The sequence below is a fragment of the Myotis yumanensis genome, unplaced genomic scaffold (assembly GCF_028538775.1).
Source record: "Myotis yumanensis isolate MYYU_CA2020_CCGP unplaced genomic scaffold, mMyoYum1.0.hap1 SCAF_9, whole genome shotgun sequence".
In the NCBI taxonomy this organism is placed as follows: Eukaryota; Metazoa; Chordata; class Mammalia; order Chiroptera; family Vespertilionidae; genus Myotis; species Myotis yumanensis.
Window position 1 is genome coordinate 19,046,635 of NW_027223760.1, and position 19,971 is coordinate 19,066,605.

Below are 19,971 nucleotides of genomic sequence, written 5' to 3' on the forward strand. Positions count from 1 at the left end.
GGGGCTGGATTTGGCTCATGGGTTGGCCTCAATATGCTGACTTCTGCACCAGATGATTGAATAGAAAGAATGAACAAACTGTGCTGTTGATTTACAGATTGATTTGTGCAAAGATATTCTGGTCATTCATGCAAAGAGTATTCCCAAACTCTTCTACTAAAACTAACAGTGTAATATGCCAATGCCTACTTAGAGAAGTAATTCCTTCAGTCTATTTTATTTATTAGATTCCACATATAAGTGTGATCATGTGATATTTGTCTTTCTCTGTCCGTCTCATTTCACTTAGTATAGTAATCTCCAACTCCCTCCATGCTGTCTCTAAGGGTAGATCTATTTCTTTTTTACTGCTGTATAGTATTCCATGGTATAAAGGTACCACAGCTTTATTATCCACTCATCTACTAATGGGCACTTGGGCTGTTTCCAGATCTTAACTATTGTAAATAACGCTGCTATGAACATAGGGGTGCATACATTCTTTATGATTGGTGTTTCAGGATTCTTAGGATATATTCCTAGAAGGGGATCATTGTTTCCATAGTGTCTGCACCAGTCTGCATTCCCACCATCAGTGTACCAGGGTTCTTTTTTCTCCACATCCTCACCAACACTTGTTTGTTGATTTATTGATGTTAGCCATTCTGGCAGGTGTGAGGTGATACCTGATTGTAATTTTAATTTGGATTTCTCTGATGATTACTAACAGTGAACATTTTTTCAATATGTCTCTTGGCCATCTGTATGTCCTCTCTGGAGAAGGATCTATTTAGATCCTTTGCCCATTTTTAAATTGGGTTGTTTGTCTTCCTTTTAAGTTGCATGATTTCTTCATATATTTTGGAAATGAATGCCTTAACCTAGTGGTTCTCAACCTTGGCTGCACATTAGAATCACCTGGGAATCTTTTTAAAAATCCTGATTTCTGGGCCTCATCCTCCAGAAATTCTGTTTCTTTGTTATGGGGTGAGGCCACAACATTAGTAACAAAGAAACAGAATTTCCGGAGGATGAGGCCCAGAAATCAGGATTTTAAAAAGATTCCCAGGTGATTCTAATGTGCAGCCAAGGTTGAGAACCACTGCCTTAGCCTATGTACCACTGGCAAATACACTGAATGGCCAGATTATTATGACCACCCCATCAGTACTTCGTTGGGCCACCTTTTGCCTTCAGTACTGCGGCGATTCTTCTTGGCATTGACTTCACAAGATGTTGAAAGGTGATGCGAGGAATCTGACACCATGCCTGATGAATAGCACTGTCCAGTTCTGTGAGATTTGATGGTTGTGGAACCAGCTGCCTGATGGCTCTTTTAACTTCGTCCCACAAATGCTCAATTGGATTTAGATCTGGTGATTGTGGGGGCCACCTAAGCAAGGTAAATTCTCCCTCATGTTCTTGAAACCACTCCTGCACAATATGAGCACCGTGGCATGGCGCATTGTCTTGTTGGAAGAAGCCATCTCCATTGGGATATGCCATCAACATGATAGGATGAACCTGATCAGCAATGATACTTAGGTATGTTGTGCTATTCAGACATTGTTCCACACAAATTAAAGGGCCCAAATCATGCCAGGAAAACATGCCCCAAACCATAACACTGCCCCCACCAGCTTGAAGGGTTGTACTCATGCATGTGGGGTGCATGCTTTCATGCTGTTTCCACCAAATTCTCACTCTGCCATCTGCATGATGCAACCGGAAACGTGATTCATCGGATGACTTTTTTCCAATCCTCGACTGTCCAATCCTTGTGTTCCTGTGCGAATTGGAGACATTTTATCTTGGTAACTGCAGACAGCAAAGGTGTTTGAACATGCCTTCGGCTTCCATATCCCGTACGATGTAGTGTATGGCTAATTTTCCTACAAACGTCAGGTGGTCATAATAATCTGGCCACTCAGTGTATATTCTCCCGTATAGTGGGTTCCCTTATCATTTTGAGGATGGTTTCTTTTGCTGTGCAGATGTTTTTTAGTTTGATGTAGTCGTGTTTGTTTATTTTTTCCTTTGTATCTCTTGCCCTAGGAGAGGTGTTGAACAAAATAGATCCAGAGGCATGGAATCATGGAACAGAGTGATGAATCTCAGAGGGAAGGAAGAGTGGAGTGGAAAGAGATTAATCAAAGAACTTATATGCAAATGTGCATAGCCAATGGATCCAGACAATAATGTGGTAAAGGCCTGGGGTGGGGTAGAGCTGGGTGGAGCGGGGAATGAGGGAAATATAAGCGAGAGGCGACTGCTCTGTAATAGTCTCAGCAATAAAGAAAAAAAAGACAAAAAAAGTAAGGCATAGACAACATATAGTTAAATAATTTTTGTAAGTTTCATAGGTGTAATTTGATAGGAAGGTATCTATATTTATGGTTTATATCTTCTAATGTTATTAATGCATAAGTTATTTTGATTTACAAAGACAAATTCATATTCTTGTGTCATTAATATTAAGTAATTCATTCATTAGTCCAAATCATACCACTGTACTTATGTATCAGATAACTAGAAGAATAGATTTGCCTGATAGCAGAAAACTAATACAGGGGTGGGCAAAAGTAGGTTTACAGTTGTGAGTATACAAAACACAGAGTTTATTCTTGTATTTTTTAAATTGTTGTATTATTTGTATTACAACAGTAAGCCTACTTTTGCCCACCCCTATATTATTGCAGGATGTTTGAATGTTCATTAGAAGTAAATACCTCCTTTAATTACTGAGGTGTCAAGGAAACTCACTTTTGAAAATAACCAGGTGATCATCTATATACTAGTATTTAAAAGCCTAAGTGACTGTTCAACTGTTCGCCCGTTCACCTGGTAGCTATGATGTGCAATGATCACCAGGGGGCAGATGCTCTGACCAGTAGAGGAGGGAGCCCGATTCCTCGTGGCATTGGCCATGGGTTAGGTTGCTGCTGGGACACTGTCAGCCCCGAATCTGCTTTACTTGCACCCTGGACCCAGAGAGGAGGAAGCCTGATTCCAGGGTATATCACCTGAGACCTGCCCTCTTGCAATCCAGGACCCCTCGGGGGATATTGGAGAGCCAGTTTTGGCCAATCCCCACAAGCTAGGCCGAGGGACCCCACTGGTGCACAAATCTGTGCACTGGGCCTCTAGTGTTTTATAAAGTCAGTAATAGTAGCAATAAAGCATAATGGGAACCCTAACCTCATTTCTTAATCTCTTTGGGCCTCAGTATTTGCAACAATAAAACACAAAAAATGTCTCCTTTCATGATTTTATGTAAGTTCTTTGTAAATGGTGACTTGCTATAAAGGATTATTACTTAAATAAGGTGCCTATTTTAAAGTAAAAAATTTGTGAGTGTGTATATATGTGTGTGTGTGTGTGTGTGTGTGTGTGTGATTTTTAAGTGAAACATACACAGGTGGTTACTAAATTTATTCAAAATTTGCAATTAGATATTGGAACTAGAAACTTCTTTGCATGTGTGTGTGTGTTTGTGCTTGTATGGCTCCCAGAGGCTCTCTTGGCAGGACGGGCCTTCTTTATAAGCAGAAGTGCCTGTGCAAGGTCCTTGCTCTAAAGCATAAAGACTGGAACATGCACGTGTTGATTGAATTAATAAAACAGAATTGATCCCTGATGGCTGCCTGAAACAGCTACCAATGGAGAGATTCTGCTGTGAGTTAAGGCCTTACATTTCCAAGCACGTCTCTGTGAGAAGCAACACAGAACATTAGCAGGTGATGTGAGGGAGCGTTGTTCTGGGCCTGCGGCTATCAGAATCCACATGGCTCAGCGTGGTGCTGCCGTAACACCGGCTAAACAGACTAAAAAAAATTTAATAAAATAGAGAAAAGCGAAATAATTTTAAAATATTTAAAATCCTCTCACTTTTAAAATATAGTCCTTTCCTGCCCTGAACAGGTGGCTCAGTTGGTTGGAGCATCATCCCATACACCAAAAAGGTTATGGGTTCAATTCCCATCAGAGCACATACCTCGTTTGTGGGTTCCATCCTGGTTGGGCATGTATAGGAAGCAACTGATCAATGCTTCTCTCTCACATTGATGTTTCTCTCTCTTCTCTCTCTCTCATATCAATAAAAACATACACACACACACACAAACACACACACACATAGTCATTTTTTTTCTGAGATGAAGTTCTCTTTATTTTATGTATTAAGATATTTATTGTTTTATGAAATAATCATGCTACTATATGGTAGGTCTTTTTCTGCCATCTTTATTTGAAAAAGAGAATTGACAGTGCTATATTGAATTGATCCATGAAGCCAAAAGTGTTTTAGTTCTTGACTTCCACACACTGAGTGGCTTTTGACATGTGAAAGGCAGGGTCTAGTGGGTGGGTAGGAAGGCCCTGTGGCCTGTCTCCTGGGCTTGACAAGGAGGGCACTTTCACTGTAGAGAAAAGCAAGGAGCCACTAACCTGCCACCTTCACAACAAAACTGTGGCCCTTTGATTGTCCATAGCACACACAGTTCTCAGATGTGCCTCTTCTGCCCTGTCTTATGGAACATTCTTTATCCTCCAAGCTCTTTGTCCCATTCTGGGTGGTATAAGTAATGCCCAAGGGAGAGTGAACTTACTGTTTTATGCTGCTTGCCTGCCTGAGACAGCCTATATCTGAGTTTCTAATTCCAGCTTCACTACTCAGTGTTAGTTGTGAAATTACATGAAACTCACTAAGCTTCTTTTTTAAAAAAATATATTTTTATTGATTTCAGAGAGGAAGGGAGAGGGAGAGAGAGATAGAAACATCAATGATGAGAGAGAATCATTTATCAGCTGCCTCCTTCACGCCCCCACTGGGGATCGAACCTGCAAACTAGGCATGCGCCCTTGGCTGGAATCAAACCTGGAACTCTTCAGTCGGCAGGCCAACGCTCTATCCACTGAGCCGAACCAGCTGGGCCTCACTTAGCTTCTTTAAATCTCAGTTGCCTCTAATGTAAGTAGAAATAATATTAATAACCAATTTATAGAATTACAGAGAAGATTGAATAGCATTATATATGTGTTAGTACCTGGAACATAGCCCTCACTAAATGGTAACTTTCTCTATAAGTTTATGTATATCACATTATATATGTGTGAAATGTCAAATACATGTGTGTATATGACACTAAATATGTCTCATATATGTATATATGTCATATATATAAAAGTCATATATACTATATATACATGTACTGTGTGTGTATATATATACACGACATATTATATTTCTTAGGTATATGTATATATGTTTATATTCAAATATATACATATGTATGTGTGCATGTAATATATACACACATATATGACATTAAATGACATCGATGTGCAAGAGACAGGGATGGGCAAAAGTAGGTTTATAGTTGTGAGTATACAAAACATTGAGTTGCATGTTGCAATTGGTTGCTTTCTGCATGTGCCCTGACTGGGCCAGGGGGATTGAACCTGCACCCCATGCATGTGCCCTTGACCTGGAATTAAACTCACAACCCTTTGATACACGGGCTGAGGCTCTAACCACTTAGCAACACTGGCCAGGGCTGATTCCTTTTTAAAAAGCTGAAGGCATTTACCAACCTCAAGTTCCCTATTGGTATTAACTTAGGAACAAACCTAAGACTTACTTTGATCATTAAAGTTTATGAAATTTTAGCAAACATTCTACCAGCATTTTAGGTTTACTACTTAAAAATATAAGCATTATTTTGAAGACAGTAAAACACAGGCATTATGAATGTTCCCTTATGCACGTTGGTGGCTCTCCCAGCAATTCCTTACAAAAAATACATTTATGTATGTATGTAGATATGTATGTATCTTTCAGGAAAGTCATTCTTACATACAAATGGACTCCTACAATTTAGTGTATACTAAAACTATCCGGAGTGTTGTTCATTAAAATAAATTCTGTGCTTCAAAAGTTAAATATTCAAGTCGGTTGATGAAACCACTGGAAAAACCTAAAAGAGGTTTGTTCCTCTTCTTTTTTTTTCAAGGGGAGGGTGGGAAGTGAGGTGGTGTGAGGTGTGAGGGTCAGAGCTAAGCCTCTTGGTTCCATCTTGAAGGGTCTTGGAAGCACGAGTCGATGTGATCTTTGTAGTGTGTATCATTGCCATCATCTAGAGCACTCCGCGAGGCGTTCCTTCCTGTCTGGGTCTGTCAGCGTGTTCGCTCAGCCTGCCATCTGAGAAGGAATTTTTCCTGGCGGCCATGACCTAATTTCAAGGTTTGGCAGACAGGCACAGGCATCTGCCAGCCCAGCCCAGGTTTTCCCATGTAGCATATGAATCCCCTACATTTTAGCAGGCAGCACCGAGAAGAGAAAGCCTGTGAAGGATTTGCCAGCCCTTCTGAAATCAGGCTGATTGCGCCCTCTGGACCTCAATTTTCTGTGCATGATTTCTTTTTTTGCAGGCATTTCTGAGCTCCCAAAGCCTCTGCCTGGTGTTCGACATGAGCATACGCTATGGATAATGGGAAGTGATTGACGATGCCAGGGGTTACTAGCATGTTGCCTAAGCAGGACTCTTCATCGATGACCTTCCCCCTTCTGCTTTTACAGTTGTTTCTGCAATCCAAGGAAAGACATTCCTTTCTTCTCAGAGCAGAAGTAAGTGCTTAGCAAAGCCAAGTGAGCCTTTGCACCATTCTATGCACTGATCATGTGCATTGTTAGTAACAGAATCAGAGAAATCTTATTGGCGTAGCATTCAAAAGCTTATTACTTATGTTGGGCTGGGGGGGGGGGGGCGGGTGGATGTCAGTGTTTAAAATTTTTATAGACTATATTATATGGAAGAATCTTTAGGCTTGCTTGGGATATTTTCCTATTTTATTTTCTGGTAAATATTGTTAAATGTTTACTTTTTTTGCAGTTACAGCTTATAGGAAATGAAACACTGTTCTTTCTACAAGAAAATATTAATGTTAGGCTTTTTTATTTTTTTAAATTTTTAACTTGCTTTGTCTGTTGGCATGATTTTGGGCCAAAATACTATTTTCTCTTTTAGTCTGATGGTTCCAAGTGGTATCCAAAAGGAAATTTAATAATAAACCTATCTGCATTTTTAATGATCAAATTGAAAATTTCATTTCATTTTGAGAGTTCACCTAAAGGTCAGTGATCAAACTGACAGAAAAGAAAGGACAGTTCTGAGAAGCCCTGCATTTTTCCCTCTATATGTCTAGGGTTCATTTTGGGCTATGCATTTTTTTTCTAGAGGTATTTACAGAGGAAAATAAAGAAAAGGACTCACCAACCAGGGCTGATTTAAAGAGAGAGGCGGCACCTGTTTTAGAAGGAAGGCAGAAGAATTATCTGCTGGTAGTCAAGACATTGAAACTATCCGGAGATAAGAATTAGATCAAAGATTGGGTACATGCAAGAATAGACTTCTTAAAGACCACCAGCTAAGATTTGTGATTTTTCATTCTTCCATCCACTAAGACAGCCATACTTTACAATTTTATACATAAGTAAAAATGACTTCCAGGCTTATTTGATCATAGACTGAATTACTCTCTCACAGGATGACAAATAGGTTCCCTGTAATGAAAAGTCTGGCAAACCCTGTATTCTCAGTTAATGGTGGTATGAGGAACCCGGGCAGATCTCCCTTTCATTCGTACTTTTACACGTGGGCTATAGGACTGTCAATCTCTATTATAGCATTAGATCGCCTGGAAGGTCTGACATTTGGCAGGGCAATTTAAGTTTCACGGTAATTTCTCTGACCAGCAACCCAAGGCCAATGTAGCAAAATTTGAAAAGCAATTAAACTACAAGAAAGGTTTGCATACCATCCAGGTGTTTTGCCCACTTGTCAACATGAATAGAGACATGTACTCATATTCTAAGCAGAGCAATGCCAGAATTCCATTTGCAGACTCTGGTGGAGCAGGTGAGCGGGCGGCACCAAGCCAGGGTGCAAACGGGGCCCATTACTCTGCTGATTGCCCCACAGACAGCGACCAGTGACGACGGTGGGGGGCGGAGCTGCTGCCCGGCTCCCAAGTGCTGAGGGAGAAAGGGCAAATAGCAATATTAAAATATTTCTTCTAATTATTTCCCTTTCAATGTGCACGAATCCATACTCTGCGCCACTAGTTATGTAATATTTTCAGTTTAGGTTCAAAAGAAAAAATGACCTTTTATGCAAAAGAGGAAAATATAAAGCTGCTCCTTCATCACCATAGGTCAGAAGAAAAAGAAATCACAGATGTAAACAGAGAGTACAGGCAGGAGGGAGCAGACTGATAGAAGGACCGAGTCCTTCTCATTCACGGCTGTTGTTAGTTAAGGATTTAAAGTAAACTTTACCTGCAAGTACATGTGTCCCCAGACCTTCGGATCTGCTCTCAACCCTGGGCCTTTAAACACACTGTTTCATTTGTCTGGCAGTTCTGTTCTTGTTTCCCATTCCTACTGCTCTAATTTGTCCTGTAGAACTCCCATCAGGCATCGCTTCCTGAATCCTGCCTGGATTTCCTGGAACTCCCTTCCCTCATCCTCTAGTTTCCAGAACCGGAGAAATAAACTTTGTTGTTTAAAACACCCTGTCTGTGGTACTTTGATGTGGCGCCCTGGCAGATTAATGTAGTTTCCTGATTGGATTATTTAGTTTGTTTACATTTAGAATGAGTAGACTTAAGATTATTTAGGTTTAAATTTGTCATCTTATTTGTTTTTATAATTCTAAACATTTATCTCTATTTTTTCTTTTGAATTAATATTTTTATTTAAAATTTTCCTCCATTAAGCTATTAAATGCATTTTTTTACTGTTTTTATTTGTGTGTGTGTGTGTGTGTGTGTGTGTTTACTGGCTAACTCTAATGATTATAACATACTTTCTTGACTCAAAGTCTATAATATATGTTAGTATTTTATCATTTCCCAACAATATGTTTTATGATATCATTGTTATATATTTTATTTCTAAATATATTTTAGCCCCATATTATTATTCTTGCTTTATAAAGTCCCATTCTTTTAGATTTGTTCACATAGTTACAATCTCCTTTATCCTTTGTTTCTTTATGTACCTCCATCCTTCCTTTTAGAAACATTTTCCTTTTGGGTATCCGTTTTTTTTTTTGTTTTTTTTTGGTTGTTTGTTTTTTCTCTTCAGTTAGTGAAATTCTATTGGTGAAAATTTTACCTAGGTTTTTTTTTTTTTCCCCTACATGGATGGATTTAAAGAGGATGAGTTTTGAATGGACAAAGTTCCAACTGACCTCTTAAGAGTGGAGAATTGGAAGAATAGGATACATATGATGAAGATTCATTTGAAGCTGAGAGCATTATTTATCTGGTTCCTGTTTTCTTAGGGAAAAAATTTCCTAATGCTGATAAGGGCAGCCTTAACATTTTGGATACGTTAGGAGAATGGTGTAATAGAAATAATGCAGAAGAACGAAAGACAGGCGTTAAGAGACCAAATGAAGTTGGGAAACATACACTGGCACGTGCCCCAGTCCGAGGTTGCATGACCTTTTGTCCTGCAGCACTGAAGCAGACTTAGGTAGGGAAATGTGAACTTTGCCCCATCAGGGGCATAGAGGTCAGTGGGCAGGGGAGACAGGGAGTCTTACTTACATGATCAATCATGTAGCCTGGACTGGACAGGGAAGGAAGTGAGGTCAGAGATATATTGACCAGGGGGGAGAATCAAGGGATTTGAGGTCTGTGTATAGTCCAAGATCAAGGCAACCTGAGTGCAGCGGTGAAACAGCTGGAGCAGGTACCAAGCTGGTGGTCAGAGTTTAGAATATATTACCAGGCTTTCACATTTTATAAAGTCAGGGTATTGCTGTCCCTACATGAGGAAAATATATATTGACAATCTTCCTCAGACATTGCTTTAAAACAGCAGTTCTCAACCTGTGGGTCGCGACCCCTTTGGCGGTCGAACGACCCTTTCACAGGGGTCGCCTAAGACCATCCTGCATATCAGATATTTACATTATGATTCATAACAGTAGCAACATTACAGTTATGAAATAGCAACGAAAATAATTTTATGGTTGGGTCACAACAAGAGGAACTGTATTTAAAGGGCCAGAAGGTTGAGAACCACTGCTTTAAAACATCATTTAAGAGAAAATAGGCTAAAATTGTATTGAAAACTGATGAGGCGCTGATTAATAGCAATGATAGGTTATAATACATTTATTTAATCAGTATTAAGTTCCTAAGCTATCAAAAACTTGCCATTGGGCTTGCAAATCTCATGGAAACTCCCTAAACAGATGAAAAAAAGTTTTCTCTGCTTTAATAAGTGTTTGGTTATTAATGCCTTGAGATTACAATATTCTCCTTGAGAAGACAATTTTTTTCCCCATGTAAAAATAATCAGTGTTCTCTTAGATTTCCATCTCAGAGTCAGAAAAGCCATTTTTCAGGTATCAACATAACATGACAGACACACACGTCTGTTGCCCATGTGAGCATGTATGATAAACCTGTGCCTGTGGACACCTACCTCTGCCTCTGAGAATGACTTTGAGCATAGTGCTGAAAGAGTCTATACTGAAGTATTGTTGGACAGATGGTATATTTAACATGTTTATTTATATATATTATGCTGCCAACTTTTGGAAACACACCTAATTAATTAACAAAATTATACACAAATATACACACACACACAAACTTGCTATTAAGATTAGCAAATGTTAATGTTATAAACAAAGAATTCTTGGCTTTAGAAAACTAAAGAACACAAAGCTTAATCTATAATAATAAGAGGGTAATATGCTAATTAGACCATTAGACCAAACGTCCTTGTGGGCATCATTCTGGATGTCCTTCTGGACGAAGCCGGGGCCAGAGCAAAGCTGCCCAGGTCCCAGGTGCCTGGTGGCGGGCAGAGAGAAGCAGCCCCTGTCCCAGGTGCCGGAGGGAAGCCGGTGCCGGCAGCCGGGGGAAGGAAGGCCTACTCTTGCATGAATTTTCGTGCATCAGGACTTTAGTGAAATTAATAATAAAGAAGATTAGTCAAAATCAGTCTTACTTCAGGAAGCACTTTCTAGGTTAGCTTTCTACAAGTCTCTGAAGTTGTCTCCTGGGACGCTGTGTGTTGCTACCACATATTTGTCACACAGAAAAGAAGAGAGGAGGAAATGCAGTGTTTGAAATTGCTAACTCAAGTTGAGCATAAAAATATCTACTGACCTGGCACCATTCTGTCAGCCCTTTTCTCACTTCCTGGGTGTACACCGGAAAAGGAAGGGTGGGAGTTATTAATAATCTGTCATGAAAAGAAATTGATTTTTTTTGAAATTTTAAAAATGCATCTTGCCCAAGAGCTCTTTGGTACTTTATAGACATGGAAAGACTCAATAATTTATTTATAGTGAGTTCAGAGCTAGGTAAGATCGATCAAAGAAATTTCTTTCACAGTCCTGGGATGATTTAGAAGAAGAAACTAAGAGAATGCTAGAAACAGTTCTCTCATGCAAATTCTCTTGTTCACTTAAGATAAATACATGTATTAACTTCGCAGTTGCTAATTATCCAGGTATTTGATTCAGTTACTTGAGTGAAAATGCCAAGCATAACAAATGTAGTGTGACTGCAGGTACTTATTATGACTTATATAGGCCATAGATTTGTTATGTAAAATCAACTGCATATTATTACATTGTGCACTTTTGAGGTTTTGTTCTGCCCTGCATTTTGACCGTTTCATCTAGTAAGATCACTTTTTAGCTTTAATGTGTACTATCTTAATGGCAGAAACATTCTTGACATTTTACTTGTTGAACTTGAAGCCCACATTGAAAGTATATTGATTGTGCTTCCTACTTGTCTTTTCTGCTCTTTTTTCATCCTTCTTCCTTCTTCCTTTTAGCTTTCTGAATAATTCAGTCTAAAATTCAGAGGGAGGATTAGGTTTCCAGGGGAAGCTGTGGGTGGCCTTCCTATCAGTTTAAAGGCTGAGCAAGGGAAGTGGCCAGGAGGTAAAGTCCAAGTGAGGAAAGTGATCATCTGGGGTGGTGTCCCGGTGGAGTCAAGAGATTGGTTACATAGGAGATATTGATTAAATAGGTAAGTGTGTTCAGAACAATGGGAACTAGTTTTCTTACTGCCAGAGAAATTATGAAGATCGAGAGATAATTAACCTGTGTGGTGCTTTGGAATTGGAGGTTTTGGGGGGATATATAATTTTCAGTATTTAAATACAGAAAAAAATAGTGTGTGTGTGTGTGTGTGTGTGTGTGTGTGTGTGTGTGTTCCTGGCTTGGTCCACTGAAAAGCCCAATCACAATAAGCATACACAGTTTCAGGTCTTAGCTTCTAAATATCATTCTTCACTAAAGGAAACTAGAGTTTCTTGGAGAAATAGCTTCCTGGAGAAATGGCTGGCATGAAATGATCCCAGAATCTACTCTGCTAGAAAGTAAGATAGTGATCTAAGAATGATGGAGATATGTTAAAAGCCAACTTGAAGGAGCTTCCACTGGCCAAATCAAGAAAATTTTGAGCATTAAAATATATAACAGTAGCAACTGTGTATAACCCATGAGTCCATACTGGTGTAAATAAAACAAGTGAACAAATATATGAGAAGAAACAGCACTTCCAAATGCCAACTGATAGAGGTAGAAAGGATGGTAGAATTAGAAATGTACTATTTCAATGTCAACCTTCCTATTTTGATAGATGTCTATGTAGAAGAATGTTCTTGTTTATAGGAAAACTGCACCAAGGTATCCAAGGGCAATTGGATATGGCATTGGCAAATTTCTGTCAAAGATTCAGGACAAAAATTATTTGTACTTTTTTGTAAGCTACATTCTTGTCAGTTTGAAATGATTTCAAAACAAAACCTTCAAAATACTATGCTGACAACAAGAAAACTGTTTGCTTTCCAAAAGTCTTTCAAGAATTTTTGATTTGGCAAACATCATTAATGGTTTCAGTATCAGTGGCTATCCCCTTATTGACCATTGAAGTAAATAATCATCTTGAGACTCTTGAATTTGGTGAAAATTATTAAAGTCAATTGTGTTATTAAGCCAAATTAATAGGTTAAGTAATAGGTGTGACTGATATTTGATTTTTATTGATTTAATATGCACATGTGTAACTTTTATTTTGCTCCACATTTGTAATATTAACTCATTTTAGAATAACAAAAAGATGAGTTAGATATAATCATTTTTTCTCATTTCAAAGATGAGGAACTGCAACATGGAAAGGTAAGGTAGGCCAGGTAACTTTCCCCAAGGTCACACAGCTATTCTGCTTGTACGTGGCCACGCCAGGATTCAGAAGACAGCTTAGCACCTGACTCCATGCTCTTCGCCGCTTCACTATGTTGCCAAGACCACCTTTTCATAGTTATGCATCTCTTAGCTTAAATTACGAAAAAGCAGAAACACTGCAGAGACACAATGCAACCAATTAATTCAACCTCAGACTTTGTTTCTTCTAAGAACTATGGACTTTAAGAATAATACATTTAGTCCTTTCACTTTTTAACCTTTAACCTTTTGAGTAAGTTCAACTGTAGACAGACTTTTTGTGCTGTGAGGTGTATTTTGTTTCTAGAAAGCTTCATGACAATCCCCTTTTTTAAGCTTTTATCCTATTTCCCCCTCCTTCAAAGACAGATTTCTTGTAAGCACATTTAACAGTCGTGACCTCCCTTTTTATTCACTTATTAATTCACAGGACTATGGATTTAGAGTTTGTGATTCCTCTTACACTCATCTCTAAAGAATTACTGAGATTTTTAAAGGTCAAGCCTCTTGGGTTCGTCTTATTTAACCTTTGTTCAGCTTTTGACTTTGTTGAAAATATGTTCTTTCAGATGTTCTCTTTTCTCTTAGATTTTATTACACAACTTACTCTTGTTTCTCTTTCCAATTGCGTCTTCATGAATTAAAGATGTGTATGTCAAAGACCTTTGTCCTTCACCTTAACACTTCAACTATCACATATATTTACTAAGACTTGCAACTCCACAAGCTCATTGTCAGCATTTCTTCTGGTGCAGCCCCATGGACCAAACTGCCTGAAAAACACTTTCCCTGCTGGTCTCGTAAGACCTCATTGTTTATGTGTGAAAATCTAAATCATTATCTTCCGTCTTTGAAGATGGAATATGTGCAGCCATGGCCCATGCCCAAACCCCCATGATCTCTAGCATGTCATACTACAACCTTCTCTTCTCACTGTCCTCAAGATCCCATCTTCCCTACAAAAACATAGAACATGCAAACTCAGTGCACTGAAAATGAAGAGTGATGTTAAAGTTATCGCCAAAACGTGTAGAATTTTTTTTATGAATTACAATTTGATTTAACAGGAAGGAAATAGTCATTCAGGTGTTCACCCATATTTTATATGCAGAACAGAGAAAACTTGGCCATTTAAAACGCACTGTGCACTATCTCTTTGCCACTGTCTGGCTCTTGAATAGGAAGACGCCTGCTTTGAATAGAACACTTGGCAGCCATCCTTCTGGTGCAGTTAGAGGGCTGTTCATCACTCGTACATCTCTTTCTCTTTCCAGAAAATGACTGGGCAGAAAGCACATGGAAACAGAAGTAGCACATTCCCACCCAAGAAGTGGCTCTGTATGTGGTCCACACTGAAGAATGAGGTTTGCATGTACTGTGCCCGTCACAGTGTCATAGCACTGGGATATGTGTATAGGGAATGCTCTGAAGTATTAAATGAAAGCCTGGTAGATGCTGGGAGCTGAATGGAAACTGCTCACATCTCTGTGTTTACATATCTAAGGCAGCAAACCAAAGAACACTGCCTTGAATCCAGTGGAGGCAAGGAAGTAAAAAAATAAAAAAGAGCAAAGGAAAATGCCCCAAACAAGGACGTGAAAGCATCATCCAACACCGGAAAAGCAATTCCCAGGAAATAATTATCTCAAATTTCAAAATAAAATTAAGTAAATTTATTGATCTTCATCAGTGAAGAACCATCAGGAACAGAAATTTCCAAGGGTAAGGCTGAGACAAATGGAAGAGGGAATGCGATTTAAAGGTATGTTATCTAGGAGAGACGTAAAGAAAAATTACAAGGTAGGCAAAATTACAGCAGTAGAATTTTAAAGTTCCTGGTACATCTTATTAAAAAAAATGTTTGATTCTCAGGTTAAAAGAATTGAAGTCATTAATCAAATGAGAAAACATACACACTATTTTCTTTCCCCAAGATACATCTTAAGCCAGCCGTGGGCAAACTACGACCCGTGGGCCTGATCCGGCCCGTTTGAAATGAATAAATCTAAGAAAAAAAAAGACCGTACCCTTTTATGTAATGATGTTTACTTTGAATTTATATTAGTTCACACAAACACTCCATCCATGCTTTTGTTCCGGCCCTCCGGTCCAGTTTAAGAACCCATTGTGGCCCTCGAGTCAAAAAGTTTGCCCACCCCTGCTTAAGTCAATGGAGATGCATCTGCATCCATCTAAAAGGTTTGTAAGAATTTTATACTTACTCGAGTTGTCTTGCAGGAGTCAAAGAAACAGATAATCTTTGAGATGAAGAGGCTTGGAAAATACACCAATCACACGTTTTTTAAAAAAGGTATTTGAAGACTTGTTCCAGTCATCTAACACCAAAATTAAGATGTAAAATATGGATAATATAACTAGAAAAAAATATTTATTGAGACTATTACTGGAAAATATAATAGCAAAACTATCTATCTAGCCAGCTAGATGAATAATACACAATGAGCAAGAAACTGGTTGTAATAGAAAAGCATCGAAAATGTAAAAAATCAACAAAATGATAGAAGAGAGAGTGGATATCACTTTTATGGCCCATTCACTCTGCTCCTTCCTGCTAAAGGTCTGCACAGAAAACCCAGAGAACTTGTGCTCCTATCAATGAAGCCCATCTTCCCCCAATACTAGCGGGCCCACCATTGCAAACTCATTGGAAGACCAACCCCATAAGTCTCAATCCACGTTTCCCCTAGAAACCATCAGGAATAATGATATCCTGTCTTATTTTCCTATTCACGTTAGCCACCACACGAATCCCAAACTTCCCAGATTATCCCATATTAGGAAAGGGATACCTGAGAAGGCGAAACATTGACCTACAAGCTCCAATTGTATCTGGTGGTATTAGACCTTATTAGATCCAATGTCTGGCTAATATAACACAAATTTTGTAGTGCTTGCTTTACTCTCCTGAAATAAAATTTATAGGCAACATAACCTACATGCATGCATAATTAAATGCTATCATACTGGGATAATATAAAGAAACAACATAAGGACAATTATTTGTAATAGATTAATATGTTTGTTGTTAATGTTCAGGCATGACAACACAATGAAGGGTTAGATGTTTACAATGATGAAAGGAGTTATAAGAATGTCATAGCTGCTAAGGCAGACTGATACAGGTATATTTTATTGCAACTCAGCTATAGAGCTAGTGTAGGTGGTAATATGCTTTTCTAAAATGTTGGATAACTCCTGGTAAATGTCCAAACAGAATACAATACAATACAATACAATACAATACAATACAATACAATAGGTAAATGGTAGTTCCCATTCCTAGAAAATTTAGTGGTGATTAAAATTGTGCAGAAAATCTTTATATTTATATGTAAAATGGAGATAAGTTCTAGGTGGACACAATTATGAGCAAGTTTTTCGTCTACATTAATGTTCAGTGGGATATTCCAAGTTCATGTGTTGGTGTGTGATTTTAAAAAAACACTTATTTTTGACTGTACCATTCCTTGCAGGAATCTAGCAACTTTAGCACACTCCCATTAAGTGTAAGTGTTGCCACCTCATTGTGACAGCTGAAAACACACTCACAAATTTCCAAAATAACCCCTAGGGGGTGGTACTGCCTTTGTTGAGAAATATGATCTAATTAGTCTGTTCATTGTAATTAGGAAGAACTATGTAAGTTCTAACTTTGGCTTTACCTACAAGTGTATAAAAACATCTCAATACTATAGAAAGGTGTTTGAGATGTTCCCAGAAAAAATTAATCAACTGAAGTATTTGTATTCCACTTTTAGTATGTTTAAATTCAATTTTCAGAATCACTCTTTCTTGTTTTGAAGTTGGACAAGGACTTCTGCATTGAAAATGATTATCCTTAAATTCTCTAAAAGCTGACCATCATAAAAATTTTGTAACTATTATGGTAGAATTTATTCTATCATTTATAAGGGAAAGAAAATTTTGCTTATAAATGCAGCGCCTTTATTTAATAAAACTAAATTATTTTAAATAAGTATGTGTTTTAAATTATATAAAACAATAAAATAATTCCTTGATGATACAAATGATTTTGCAATTTTAAGAGAAAGTAATAAGTAATATTAGTACATGTAAAATAATATGGAATGTGAGTGCTAAATATAACAAGTGATCAGAATGATGTAAAATTAATTGGAGAGCCCTAGCTGGTTTGGCTCAATGGATAGAGTGTCAGCCTGTGGACTGAAGGGTCTCAGGTTTGATTCCGGTCAAGGGCACATGCCCAGGTTGCGGGCTCCATCCCCAGAAAGGGGTGTGCAGAAGGCAGATGATTATTGATTCTCTCTCACCATTGATGTTTCTATCTCTCTTTCCCTTTCCCATCCTCTCCGAAATCAATAAAAATATATTTAAAATTAAATTAAATGAAATTAATTGGAGAAACATTTTTGTATAGGAGATTCTAATTCTAAACTGGTAAGTACAAAATGTCAGGATACAGGATTATATTGGAAGAGAACTCATGGAATATGAAAAGACATAAAGATGGAAAACAGTCTATGAGGTTACACAGTTGCAGAATGAAACAATGCTGTAATTACTAAAGTCTAAAGAGAAGGTGGAATTCATTATGTCTCTTCTTTAAAAAGTCCACTTTTTCTTTGCCATGATATATTGAATTATTTAGCAAGGCATCAAAAAGGTAGAGTCTTAATCATACTAACTAGACTTTTTGAGCAATTTGACTTCTTCTCACTGAGAACATTGATTCCAATCTTTACTTTTACACTCTAGTTTCCTATTTCACAGCAACATTGGAACATAGCTATTCCTGGACATTTTTGATATATAGTAGGTATAGTAAACCTTCAATTTTGTGGACCTTGATTTAACAGACTTCAGATTTAATGGATGAAATTTCCAGTCTGTATGTCCTATGTGAAATTGACACCTGCTCAACTTTAAAATGCTTTTGACCAAGGTTTGCTTATAATTAAGTTAACAGGTTATTTTTTGTTATTAATTCACTGTTATTTTTTAACAAATTTTAGCAAATAGGCCATAGTTTGGAAAAAACACTGTAGTGATTTCATCGACATAAATAAATATTACATGTCTACAACCACAGTGTACATATTTAAATCCAAGAGTCACCACTTGTAAACAACGTGTGGCAAATGATTAGCACCTGATCACATTGCATCTCGCGGGGTAATTGGTTCTGTTGTCCGGTGGCATGACTTTCTGCAGCAGTTTTAAGCGTGTGACTGATGACCCCAAGTGCACTAAACCATACCCCGGCTGTGTGCATTTGTTTACTGGTGGTGATTGACGAATGCATGCCTTTACTAGACTATTCAGTATAAATGTAAAGGTACAGTAATACATATAGAAAAGTTTGCTGTGAAATTCAACTTTTCATACATAATTTTAATTACACACATGTGTCTACATAAGTGAAAACAGGTAAACTAACAAATTTGTCAATTTTTTAACATACGCATTTGGAAAACCTACTTTATTATACAACTGACTTTCGGCTTTAACTGACAGCCCCTTGCCTGATTTAGTTCATTATATTGAGGTTTCACAGTATAATCTGGTTATTGAAGAGCAATTCAAGACACAATTCTAGAGTACAGTGAAGCTGTTTGTTCTCAGAAGCACCAATGATTCAGTTTTGGAGTCTTGAATAAGTAACAAGCAGTTAAACAGCTAACTGCTAAAATTCTTTTTATGGGCTTTGCCTAGTCTTTCTATTTCTGCTAATATACAATTTTTATGTCCAATTGTTCACTTTCTACACTTATTCCAGTTACCAAGTAAAACACATGTTTGGCTATACTAATATTATATGTACATATATAAGTGTGTATGTAAGTGTATGATACACTCACACACACACACACACACATACACACACACACATATATAGAGTATGTGCATGCATATGTAGAGAATGCAAGTTGAATTTAGTAAGGAAAATAATTTACATCTACTTATTAGGTTAATAAAACATCTTCTACTAAACTAGAGGCCAGGTGCATGAAATTCGTGCATGGAGGGAGGGGTCCCTCAGCCTGGCCTGCACCCTCTTCAATCCAGGACCCTTCAGGGGATGTCTGACTGCCAGTTTAGGCCCATGGGATCAGGCCTAAACCTGCAGTCAGACATCCCTCTTGCAATCCGAGACTGCTGGCTCCTAACCACTCACCTGCCTGCCTGCCTGATCGCCCTTAACCCCTCTGCCTGCCTGCCTGATTGCTCCTAACTGCCCTCCCCTGCCAGCCTGATTGCCCCTAATTGCCCTCCCCTGCTGGCCTGATCACCCTTAACCTCCTCTGCCTCGGTCCCAACTACTATGGCTTTGTCTGGAAAGAAGGCAGGACTACTGGAAGATGTCTGGTCAACCCGGTCTAATTAGCATATTACCCTTTTATTAGTATAGATATTTAAAGATTTCAATTGATTGCTAATTTGGAATAATGTAAACCAAAGGAATATAAAGGAAGGGGCCACATATCCAAAACACCATTAATGCCCCAATTTCAAATCAATTACATCAACTCATTGAAAAGCTTTCTAAAATTGTAAGTAAAATATTAAAAAAGGGTGACAACTATGTCAAATTTAAAACCTTGTCAATTCAAGGACACAATTAATTATCTACATTGTCCCAGTAGGTCTGGTGGTCTTTCTTTAAATGGGACACCTGCTTTCCTCCTCCTTGTCACCCTGGCTTCTCACACTCATCCCCACATCC

At 38.1% G+C, this 19,971-nt stretch overlaps 1 long non-coding RNA gene across 1 annotated transcript; it reads right to left on the minus strand.

The window, feature by feature from the left end:
* Positions 1-4,778: 4,778 nt before the first annotated feature.
* LOC139016816 (uncharacterized) lies at positions 4,779-8,406 on the minus strand. The gene is made up of 4 exons (XR_011472730.1): positions 8,315-8,406; positions 7,795-8,011; positions 7,251-7,283; positions 4,779-4,943 (listed from the first exon to the last, which is right to left on the minus strand). It is a non-coding gene; the product is annotated as an uncharacterized lncRNA (long non-coding RNA).
* Between the last annotated feature and the right edge of the window lie 11,565 nt (positions 8,407-19,971).